We start from the raw sequence: 13,181 nt of genomic DNA, 5'->3' as shown, positions 1-13,181 counted from the left end.
GTCTTGGGTAGTCTGGATCCTTGATGATTCTTGCTACTCTCCAATGGCAGTGTTGCCGGTAGATTTTCTTGATGTAGGGAAAGTTCTGCCAGAGATGTCTTGGGCTATGTCCATTATGTTTTGCAGGGCTTTTGTTCAGATGAAGTGGTGCCCTCATACCAGGCACTGATGTAGTTGGTTAGCACACATTTCCCTACACAGCTGTAGAGGTTTGTCAAGGCTTTTGATGTCGTACCTAACCTCCGCAAACTCCTGAGAAAGTAGAGGTGCTGACGCACTTTCTTCACTGGTGAAGTGATGGTGGATTTTCTCATGAGTCAGAAAGATCAAAATGAAGATTTTGGTTATCTGAAACCTGACACCTTGGAGAAAATAACTGTTCAATCAACATGCAGGGAGAGGGCAGGCTATCATATTTTAGACACACGTCCTTCTTCAAAAGGGCAGTGTGAATGTTAACATTTTCTCTCTTTGACCTCCTAAGTGCTTCCTGTTTTATGCTTTGGATTTTTCTGCAAAAGGAATAGTTTATTATTTACAAAGGAATTTACCTCTTACCAGGATATTTCTGCCTCATTGCTCTTCTGAGGTTTTTAAAGAAATATTAGCCTTGCAGATGCTTTGGTGATCATAAAGATTTTATTGTGGAAAATAATGACTTCATTTGTTGTGTAGTAGATATTCTTATGAAAACTGATTGCTAATTGGCAGAGACCTTGGACAAAATTAAGGGATAACAATTGGACTATGATTTGAAAGGGTGACCACAGGCTCAATGGACACTCTGACTTTGACCTTTTAGTGGTAAAGATTGTGGTTTTGCCTGATGTTGGAGTAAACTAGGCAACAATGGAATCCAATTTTGTATTTAATAAACTCTACAATGACGATGGAGGCAATTACTCCTCAGGGGGATGTGGATGTGGTTCCAGTTTGCCTCGTCCTGGAAAATGCCAAGCTTCTTCAGTGTTTTGGCAGTTGCACTTAATCAGCCACGTGGAGAATAGTCCATCAGTCTGCTTGCTTGTGCCTGGCAGATGGTGGAAAGGCTTAAGGATATCAGAAGGTGAGCCATTTTCTGCAGGATAACCCAGCCTATGACTTGTTTTCATCACCACAGTATTTATGTGGCTTGTCCAGTCATGTTTCTGGTCAATAATCACCCAGAGAGTGTTGATGTTAATGATTGTCAATGTATTTCTTACTTAATGAATGCTGTTGGGGGTCAATGGGATTGTGTGTTTATTCGTGTTTTTCCAGGAAGTTCTTGAGTTTGTGTGAAAGCAACAAATAAAGCAGTAAAATGATAGTTTCCCTGAAGTGCTTTAATTTGTGAGCATATCATAGAGTGAGAGACATGGCTTGCAAGTTTGTTTGAATACTCGGATGTGTACATGACAGCTTTGTAAAGTGTTCTACCACTAATACATGCTCTCAAAAGTACGATGGAATTATTGAAACAAAGTGGGGGATATTCCTATTCGCTTGGTAGTATTTTACTGTGGCACTGGCCACAGTATCCAGATAGTAAATCAAATTACAATGACTGGGTTAGAACCACATGAAGTACATTGCACATGGATAGCCGAGGCCAAAGAGAAGGACAGATGCAAGATAGTACCTGTTTTGAAGAAACCTCTCGACTGTTGCCATCTGTGGAAATTTGTACCTTTTGAAAGGTATAAATTTATCAGGAGAAGGTGAGCAGTGAATCACGTGATCAATAAAGAACTGCATTGTGAACATTCTAAAGGTTGTGACTGGCTTGTGCTTGGAATTGTGGACCTAAAGGTACAAGATAGATTGCTTCAAGAAAACAGATGAGAATTGGCATGCATCAGGAAGGTTGGAAGTGCTGCTCTTTGAGCCAACAGAATAACGTTTGAGTGAAAGCCAAAGAAACTTCTGAGGGGGAAAGTTAAAAAGGTCAAAAACTAAGACTAAACAATATAGAGAGTTTTATAATCAAAGCAGTAACTAAGTTCCTCAGTAGATTATTGTTTTGATTCCTGCTTTTAGTAAATTTATTAAGAATTATTTTGCCAAGAAATACCATGGAGTTTGAGCAGACTTTGAAGATGATAAGCTGTCTAAAAAAAATGCTTGCTTTAGGTTTGTAGATACCAATCTTGGTCAAAGAAAATAAACCTCACTGTGATTATTACCTCAGATGAAAATTTTGATTTTGCCTTTACCCTTGCTATTTTGAACTTCTGTGTTATTTAGTATGTTTAGGAGGGTGTTCGTGAAAGTTAATCAAATGCTTGTTTTAGAGAGAATGAAGTTTGCGCCGACACCTCAGGCAGAATTGTCACCTGTTCTGCTGCAGGTCAGTTTAATACGAAGAGGGCAGAGCACTGTTGGAAATGTCAGCTTGGAGTGAGTTGTGAAACAGAAACTCCTCATCCTAAATATCACAGGTGAAAGTAGAGGATCATACATAAATATATTAGGGAAGATGAAGAGGTTTTATACTTGGCATCCTGATCAGTATACATCTCCCAATCATCAATAAACCGTGATTTCATTCAAGACTGCTGTGTGTAAACTGGGTGTTATTTTGCCTGTTCAGTAGTAACTTCAAATTCAATACTTGAGAAGACCAAGGCAGGCGAGGCTATCAGCCACCATTCTGTCAACTTGTTATAGGAGCTCCATCGAGAGTGTCCTGGCCAGCTGCAGAAGAGTGAGGTACAGTTGCTGTAGAGCATTGGATTGGAGGTCAATCCACAGGACCCAAGTGCAGCAGAGAGGATCACTGGAGTCTCCCTCCCCACGCCATCAAAGTTGATCCAGTGGGATCGTTGTCTGAAAAGGGCTCATTAGATTGTTAAGGACCCCTACCACCCTGCACACAGCATCTTCCAGCTACTCCCATTGGGAAAGGGATACAGAAGTATCAAAACCACCAGGCTGAGAAACAGCTTCTTCCCACAGGCTGTGAGTTTGCTGAATGGCTGACGAACTGCTCATACAAGCCCTCCGGGACTCAGTATTTATTTATTTTTATATATACGTACTGCAAATAAGTTGCCTATAAATATGTGTGCTTTGCTATATGTACATGTTTTTACACCGAGGACCGAAGAATGCTGTTTCGTTCAGTTGTACTTAGACAACTGTATGATAATAAACTTGAATTTTATTTGTTGCTCGAGAATAATGAAAAACATTGTATAAATTTAACTCTTCCTGTTCTGATAATTGGAAACAACGACATAGTGACACTATTTCTCATCTTTGTTTCCTTTTTTTTCATATTTGTAAATGTGAATTCTTTCTCTTAAATGTGCAAATAATATTTTCTCTTTATTAATTCATGGGAATAATGGATGGACAAATCAGCCAAGTGCCTCATCGATAAAGGTGATACCTTATGCAAATACACACGAGTAAATGGCCAGATGGCCTCTTCTTTCAGCTGTTTCTGCCTTTGTTTAGGGCATATTTCCAGGGCAGAAACATTCTAATATTTTGATCCCAGGTGTTGGTGTACCTGGGTAGCCAAGTAGAAAAGTCCCATTATGAAGTCAAAAATGTATTTTCAATGATATCCTAGGAAGGAAACAAAACTGTCACATGAATTCTAAGACCATTGCTGGGAAAGTGCTCAGAGGATTAAAAACAACGTAGACCGCCACTGCTAACAGAAGGTAATGATTTAATTGTTAAAGCTGCTTTTCAGATGGTGAACAAAGGTTTGTGAGTCTGTTCCTCTTTATTGATCCCTCTTTCCACAAGATGCAGAGCCCAATAGATTCTCCGCACATGACATTTTCGTCAATTATAGCCAATATGAGCAATTTTAATGGATTCTAGGATGTGAGAAGAAAAGATGTTTCATTCAAAACATTTCTGTGCACAAAAGACAGAATGCGTCCTATTAACGGAATGAAAGACGTCATCTGCCTTCCTCTCATTATTGCAGCGGAACATTTTCGTCCCTAGATTTGGAATGGGAACTAATGTCGATAGTAATTTAAATTAAATATTTTGATTATTTAACCAAGCAGTATTCATTCAATCATATCACTTTTGTTGCTCGTTGTAATTTAATTGCTTTGGCGAAGATCCAAGAACATCTTCACTTTTTTCTTGGGTCACTTTGCTGCTTCAAGGGACTATTTGTTTCAAATGTTGTGATTCCATTTACCATACAGGATGAAGTCAAGAGAAACAGAATTCCAACATTTGGCTGGAAAGATTTCTCGATAATTGCAATGGGAAAATGTACCTAGTCCCAGTGAGTGGCTCAGGTCCTTCAAGTAAACCAGTAGCGTCACTTGGGTTGGTGTCACCCAGTGTGGTAACTCATGGTATCACCCCCATCCCCACTCCCCTCCCCCATGGACCTCCTCCCATACCAGACTATACAGGATCCTTCGTAATGTTTTTGCACTAATGTTATTTGTAATTCCTGTAGATCACTGAATGTAACAGGAATAGTAGTGAGATAAACAACTATCAAAATTAAAATTACACCTTTAAATTACAGTATCATATGCACTGCCTCCCTGTATTTACAAATACTAATGACCACAGTATTGTCGCTAAAATATCAGGAAATTTGACCAAAGCAGCAACGAAGAAACAGCACGTGCTTGTTGTGCAGGAAGAGGAGACCACGTGATTCGAAGCGTCATTGTAATTGGGTAACAGCTCTAAATGCGCATTAAAAGGTTCAAAAAGTGAATGAGCATCGAGTTTTAGCCTCGTAGGTACATTGGTTAATGGAAGTTAGGGTTACGAAAAATGTTATTGTGGTGAGATGTAATTCCACCACTAGGTCACCAGGGGTCATCCCGGTGACCTTGTCTATAAAGCAGTCCAGAGTGACAGTCGAGCCTTCCAGGTTGGTCTTGCAGAGAGGTAAGACCTCTTAATGTACATATTAGTTTATTCAAGTGGTCTTATACTCGCACTGCTGGTGTGGTTATTGTCAGTACAGTTATAACTAACTATAGGGATACTTTTATATAAAAATTACATTTCTGCTGAAACGCTGCACAAAATTTTATAGACAGTCATTCTGGTGTCACCCAGTGCGGTCTGGACCACCCCGAACCCTCACAGATTGACAGAGAGTCTTAGAGAATAATTATTTTAATTTTAAAAATAAAATCAATGAACTTCCCTTTGGAATACTGTAAAAGTACATGTTCCTTGAAGTAGTTCTTCTGTCATTAATCAAATTGAAATTCTATTACTTCTGCAATGGGAAACACATTTCATTAATATGGACTCTTTATGGATGGATGAATGAAACTGATTAATTTGTAACATAGATGCACTTTTTAAATTTTCTTGTGATCTTGCTGCATGCTGATGGAAAAAGAGTTGTGCATTCTGCAATTTGTTCTTCCCTGCACGAAGCAATACCTTCTCTAAAGTTAAAGACTTTGGAATAAATCCAGAAGTACTGGCCTATCTATCCCTGGTTCTAGGCAGACCATGCGATTCATACAATTTAACACTGCAGGGCCCAGCAATAAAACTACTAATTAGGTTAAATGAATGACTTTTTGTTGGTCCTTTGGTTATTTCTGTATATTAATAAATTTGGAAACTTCATTCAAGAAACTTCGGAAAAATTTCTCCATTTAGTTTGCAAGACTGTTTATTCACTGAAAAGAGATGCATTTGTAATTTCAAGATGCGTGGCAATCCGAACAATTCCTCTACCTGTGTTATTTCATTCCTCAATAGCATTTTGATGAAGGAGAAAAGACTTTTTCGGGATCTTCTGAAATGATGATGTTTTTAGCTGTAAAATCTGAACTGCTCACAAATGTTAATTTTCATTTTGCAAGAGTTGGTGACATTTTGACAAAGCATTAATATCAAGTAAACAAGTAATAATTGGTCAGAAGACCAGAAAGGTAAAAATTACAATTAAAATATTGATCAACTTTCAACATTTATAAAGTTAAAATGGATATTTAGTAATGTGAATAGAAATTCAAATTTACCAGCCTGGTATTTTAATTATAATATTGAGATGATTTCACTTCAGATCAGAGCCTGCTTAGTTCTTTAGTGCATGTGATTTTTTTTCTTTCATGTTGGCTGAAAAATGACAATATATGTTTTCCCTTTAAAGTAGACAGCAAAATAGCAACCAAGCTTTTTGCTCATTTTGCCATTTCCATCTCCAGACTATCTTTCCTTATTAGCTGGAGAAATTCTCTGTCAGGTATGTTAGTCATCAAGATGTGCGGGTGAAAAAAATCACTGAAGTCCAGAAATGATACTGGAAAGATCCATAAACTAACTGAGCTGGCTTGGGAGATGTTAAGATGGGGTGTTTTTACGCTGGGTCTCTGCTTTGAGGACGGCTCCATCTGCGGATACAAATCTGAACAACTTTTTATAGTGCAGCCGTTAAAAAGCCACTCCTGCACTGCTTTTATGAAGAGTGGCACCTCGTGGTGTCCTCTGGAGCTGATGTAGGCAGGGTGACCGTTGCCATGGTGCCGTCTGTCAACACGACAGCATAAATACGTGGTGAGCAATGGATAATGCAGAGAGGTTCTAGCTGTGTGTGGGATTATGGGTAATGAAGATGGCCATTGATCGTTCTGCCTAGCGCTGCCCCTTTGGCTCGGCCCTGGAAGCAGAGAAGTAGTCGTTTCAATCCCATGCAAACGTGCAAGTAAATTCTGTAGGCCTCTTTCACCCCACCCCCTCCTGAAATATTAAGTGTTTAATTCACTTACAAAACAGAAAGTAAACATTGTGCATTTCTTCAGTAACTGGCACCGGACTCGACTCGACTAGGTCCTGGGTCACAGGCTGACGGCGTCATCAGCCCTCCCCTTGCCAGCTGCGTGCAGCGGCACTTCATCTATGAAGTGAGGTGGAGTGCTCCGCTCCACCGCTGGGACTACCCCTAGAAGGATTGGAGCCACTGAAGCATTTATGAAGGTAGGGTCAGTGATGTGAGGGAGGAGAATCTCCTCCTTTACAGTCGCATTTTTTTTTACTCTATAAAAGGGCCTGTGGATTGAACAATTGTTTTAAATTTTATAAAAAATTCAGGCATTTAAACAAATCTCAATTCTTGATGTTTCTGACATTCTGTAATGCTAGATAAGGAAACCTTTCTTAATCAAGTCACTAGTCAAAGAGCTTGTGCCATATCCCCAGTGATGATCTTTTTTTGGCAAAAACCACAGAACAGATGGTGAAAGATTTACTCCGAGCTCTGGTTGGCAGTTTTCTGCTGGATTATTTCGAATTAAGTATTTAGAAGGTTTTTGGATCAGAGTCCTTCAAGTATACAAAGTTCTTTCTGTCCCAGATTCAGTAAATTTTTCCCATTTGTTGAGTACTTCTAGCAACATAAAATTTTGTACATTCAATTTCACCCTTCTCCTTCACTGGTAACACCAATTTGGCACCATGTTTCTGTATCTTACATATGAGCATGGATCTGCAATTAAATTATGAAACTGTTTATAAAATGTTCCTTTTTGGTCTGGTTGCATCATCCAAGATGGAACCTTTCTTCAATACAAACCAATGGCTGTAGGATTATTTTTTTAAAACTGCCAGATGGAGGTAATTTCTGCCTATATTCACTGTGGACCAGTTCCCCAAGTGGCATTCAGCTAAATAACACCAACTGAGCAGTGTTGTCCTGCTTCTTTATTTAGAAAACTAAACATAAGTTGGCTATGTGACCACACTAATTAAAATGCCAAAATTTACAATGTCCTACTAGCAACTAATGCAGTCAGCAAACAAGTCCACACTTCTTACAGAATTTACACCAGGCAGATCTTGTTTAGAGCCACGGAGCTTCATATACCATAATGGTGTTCTACAAACCTTGGTGTCAGCTTATTAATGAAAAAAAAAAGATACTTGGTCTTTGCTTAAAAAAATAGAAAAACTAAAAACAAAGAAAAAGGTGTCAGAAAACATATCCTCATAGAAATCCAACATAGAAATTCTGGCTGAAAGCACAAATTCAAGTTGAGTTCCAAAACACTGCACTTCTCAGGTAGATACCAGCAAGGATCTCTCTACCTCTCAGGTGGATTCCAACAAGGATCTCTCTACCTCTCAGGTAGATACCAGCAAGGAATTCTGCACCTCTCAGGTAGATACCAGCCAGGATCTCTCTACCTCTCAGGTAGATACCAGCAAGGAATTCTGCACCTCTCAGGTAGATACCAGCCAGGATCTCTGCACCTCTCAGGTAGATACCAGCAAGGATCGCTGCACCTCTCGGATAGATACCAGCCAGGATCTCTGCACCTCTCAAGTGGATCCCAGCTAGGATCTCTGCACCTCTCAGGTGGATACAAGGAAGGATCAAGAATTAAATCATGATTCATGCTATTGAAAAAAGTGAAAATTATTTGCCAAATCAATTTGGATAAGGTGGCTTTTAAAAAATGATACCAGTATATATTTTGATATGATTTCAGTTACGTTGACCAAAGTAATGATGTTGAAGGAAAAAATCTCTCTCCTCAAATCCATTTCACATATTCCCCTTTGAATAGAAATGGATTGACCGATTTTTAAATGGAAAGTAGCAAATGTATTATTTATTCATGCATCAATGAGAAAGGATCAATATTGGGTTTTAAAAGACAGCATGTTAAATATCCATGACATCAAAACTTGAAAATGTTATGAATAGTGAACTACTTAAGAATCGAATCACAGGAGTCTGCTGTGTTTTGCTAATTTGACTCTCTCTTGCTCACAACCTGAATTGGGATTGGATGAAAGCATCAACAGATCAAAGATCTTATTTTTCTCAGTATTTCAGTTGCACTCCAATTTTGCCCAATTCAAGTCAAAATCAGCTTTGAACCTTCTATTCAGCTATTTTGATGCATTGCCAGTGAACTAAAGATGTCTTCACTGAGATTAAAGTTTATTCTTTTCATACAATGTAATAATCATACTGTCAGTCAGATGTTTAAAAAAAAACTGGAAAAAGTTTCTTTGCTGAGGTCTGCAATTTAGTGCAGGTATTTTCTTGATGCTTCTATCAGGGATATAAAAAAAAATTATACCATGGATTTTCTGTCAGCATTTATCCTGTGGGAATATTAAAATGGATTGGAGATGTTCTGTCCTCTTCGATGTTTGACACATTGCAAGGCTTGTAGTTTCACTCACTGATTTGTTTTGTAATGACAGATATGAAATTCTGTTAATTGATGTGGTGAAATGAATAGCAACTGACAACAGTGAAACCAATGTAGCATCATAAACTCTCAGGAGGAGAATACTGAGGAGTGGGATTCAGTCTTCCATTGTGTCTCATACAAATTCGAACATGAAATTAATGGGAGTAGATCAGTTTGCTTTGAGTTCTTCAGTACTTTTATACTCTCCTCACTGAAGTGACCCAGTATTAAAACTGGGAGAGAAAACATTAGCTCTTTCTGGATACTACAAGGAAGATAATTTTGCTCATTGGGACCTCATTGTGTCTTTTAAATTTAAAAATTTTCATCTTTTAAATTTAGACAGACAGCACAGTAACAGGCCCGTGCCGCCCAATTACACCCAATTAACCTACACCCCCAATACTTTTTTTGAATGGTGGGAGGGAACCACAGCATCTGGAGGAAACCCACACAGACATAGGGAGAACGTGCAGACTCTTTACAGAGAGCGCTGGATTTGAACCCCGTTCCTATAAATGGGGTAAAGTGTGTTATTATGCTTGTAAATACATACAGTTGGGCAGAAACCAGAAGTGGTATATATGGCAGGCGTTGCGGGTGTTGTCACTGGAAGTCAGTTGAAGCGGCTCAAGGAAAATAGTCAGTTAAGTGTTAAACCTATATAAAATCGTTCTTCTTGAAAGAACGAGCATAGGATGAGGAACAATTGCTGGCTCTTCAACTATATACATTGGAATACAGAAGGATGAGGGGGGAATCTCATAGAGGCATTTCAAATGTAGAAGGGTCTGGAAAGAGACGATGTGGCAAGCCTATTTTCCATGGCAGGGGAGTCTAAGATCAGAAGGCACAACTTCAGAATAAAAGGCTGTCAATTTAAAACAGAGATGTGGAAAAATTTCTCTAGTCAGAGGGTTGTGAGGCTGTGGAACTTGTTGCCACAGGCAGCCATGGAAGCAAGGTCATTGGATGTATACATGGCAGAGATTGACAGTTAATTGATTAGTGAGAGTTAGGGGAAAAAGCCGGGGAGTGGGGCTGAGTGGAAAGATGGATCAGGTCATGATTGGAATGCCGGAGCAGACTCGATGGGCCAACGGGCTGACTTCTGCTCCAATATCTTGTGATCATTGTAACTGCTTATTTCCAGGCCAATCAGTTTTCTTGGCATTGTGTCTTGTGCTTTACAAAATGTGTTGGTCTGGAAAGCAAATGCAATCTCAGTCATGTGGCAGTTGCTTCAGAAGGAGTGTACCTATATTGACCACTCCAGAATTTTCTGTGCAGCTAAAAATGGAGTTCTTGAATTAAAAGGAACACATTCAATAGTTTGGCAGAGAATAAACTTTTATCTTGTCCATTTCTTTTGTTACTCGTTATGTTCAGAGTCACTTTGGGTGGGTGGCATACACATTTTTCAGTTGTCATTGGAAACAACAAATTGTATTTAGCACCTTCCTATCATTCGTCATTTCACAGAAATACCAAACCAAATATGACAGCAAACCACGTCAAGAAATGTCATAACATGTGACCAAAAGCTGAGTCAGAGAGAATCATCTTAAAGAAAAAAGTTGAACACTAATGTTTAATGCAGTTGTAGCATAAACTTTCTACTCTTATTCTTTGTCGAAGCTAATGAAGGCAAGTCTCTCATATACCTTCTCAATCTTCCTATCTACCTTCCATGATTCTTGAACTTTTCACCTAAAGTTCCTCCGTTCCTCAGTGCTGATCATGGTCCTGACATTCATGGTGCAGAGGATGTTGCTTTTGGAATTGAAAGCCCAGGCTGGTGGTGTATCACAGGATTAAATGGTTAGACTATTGCTTGTCAGTGATATGGATTGAGATGTAGAATTGGAACCACCAGGTTCAGGAATAGTTGCTACCCTTCCCATCATCATCAGAACAGCCTCGTTCAGCAACTCATTTGAGGACCTCTTACGTTGCACATTATTTATTTTCAGGTTTGTTGGCACTTTTCTTTCTTTACATTTCTCCATTTTGTATACATATCTTTTTTTTGAATATTTTAGTTTTGATTTTCCAAGACTCACACAAACCCGGAACAACAATACAATCTTTCTCAACATTATATTCAGTCCATTTTCCCACCTCCACCCTTCTCCTTTCCTTCCCAGACCCGAATATCACAAGGAAAAGATTATTTTAAAAAAGGAACCAAATATTTATAGAGTCACAAACCCTTAAAGGAACCAAATACAAACCCAAAGTAACATCAAGTAAAATGAAAAAGATACGAATCAAGTGCACGTCGTCTGCGCTATGACCCACCTCATTTATCTCAATCTCTCCACTATTAGTACGAAATTTTACCTTCTATTTGGAAGGGTGTAACTCTATCTGCTACCTATATTACTGCAGATAAGGCTGCCATACCCTAATGAATGTTTCATATTTTCTCCAGGGGAATGCAACTCTGTAGTTCCATATTCAATCGTGTAATATTTAGTTGGGAGTCGGACTTCCACGTGATAGCTATACATTTCCTGGCTACTGACAAGGCGACCTCCACAAACTGAATTTGGTATCTGGACAGTCTAAAACACACATCCGTAATGTTTCCCAGCAGGTACAATTCTGGGTCTTGTGGAAAATCCTCCTTTGTAATTTTTTTTAAGAATGTCCCCCAGGTCCTCGCAGAAGGTTCTCACCTTTGTACACAGTCAGGTTGAGTGAATAAATGTTCCAATCTCCACACCACACCTAGAGCACATTTTTGAGATTTCTGGTTTAGATTTTTGTGGTGTGAGGTACAGTTGATGCGGGAAATTATATTGCAGCAGCCTGTACCTGCTTTCATGCTGTCCAGATGCAGATCTGACCAGCACCACTTGTGGATTGTTGTGCCCGAGACCATCTCCCACCCAGCTTTGGGCCCTCACTTTAGAATATTTACACATCTTGAGCACAGTTTTTTTTTTACTGATAAGTAAAAATTCTGCCTTGTCCACAGGAAAAAAAGAATCTCAGGGCTGTTAATGTTGTCATGTATGCACTTCTACAATAAATCTGAATGTTAAACTTTAAGTAACTTCACAGATAACTCAAATATTGGTGTGTGGTATTGATGGAGAGGTGAGTATTATTGGGCTGCTCAATGAATTGGTAAGTTTGCAGTGCATCCACTCTCATTTTCAGGATTAAATTTTATTTCCATCACCCTCTCCTTCCCATCACCAAGTCAATTTCAGCTCCATTTTATTATAATCAGAATCTTCCCATCGGCTCTTAATTTTCCATACAGCATCCTTGTCAAAGGTCTCACTGAAGAACACAGAGATGGCATTCATTGCAGTACCCTCTTTGATGAACTTAATCACCTCTAGAAAAAATTCAGTCATATTAGCTAGGCTGGATCTTTCCTTAACAAAATTATGCTGACTTCCCTTTATTAATCTCCACCTCACCACAGATTAATCAAGGCCCATTGTGAATGCAATAGAATGGGTGAAAATCTGATGATCCCTGATAGATGCTACTTATTAGATAAGCATTACTGCATAGGATTTTGTGAACCACATTCTCGACATGAATATGATCATTTTGAGTCCAAAAGTCTCGAGCATTTGGGTCGTCACGGTTGGTGAATCAGTTCGACAATGCCTGTACAGTGCCAGTGATCGGGCCTGGCATTCGAATCCTGCACTGTCTGTAAGGAGTTTGTACATTCTGTCCATGTCTGTGTGGGCTTTCCCTGGGTGCTCTGGTTTCCTGCCACTTTTCAAAACGTACCGGGGGTGTAGGTTAATGGGGTGTAAATTGGGCAGCATGGACTCGTGGGCTGAAATGACCTGTTACCATGCTGTATGTTTAAATTTAATTCACTTGTAAGTGCATGTTTGACAAATGGGATCAAAAATTAGCATTACTCCCACTCTTAGTAATTTCCCAGAGCGTGGTGAATCTATGGAATTAGCTACCCATTGAAGCACTGGAGGCTAGCTTAGTGAATACATTTCAGACAAGGTTGGATAGATTTTGGCAAAGTCGAGGGAATGA

The sequence above is a fragment of the Narcine bancroftii genome, chromosome 3 (assembly GCF_036971445.1).
Source record: "Narcine bancroftii isolate sNarBan1 chromosome 3, sNarBan1.hap1, whole genome shotgun sequence".
In the NCBI taxonomy this organism is placed as follows: Eukaryota; Metazoa; Chordata; class Chondrichthyes; order Torpediniformes; family Narcinidae; genus Narcine; species Narcine bancroftii.
This window is presented reverse-complemented; position numbering follows the sequence as displayed.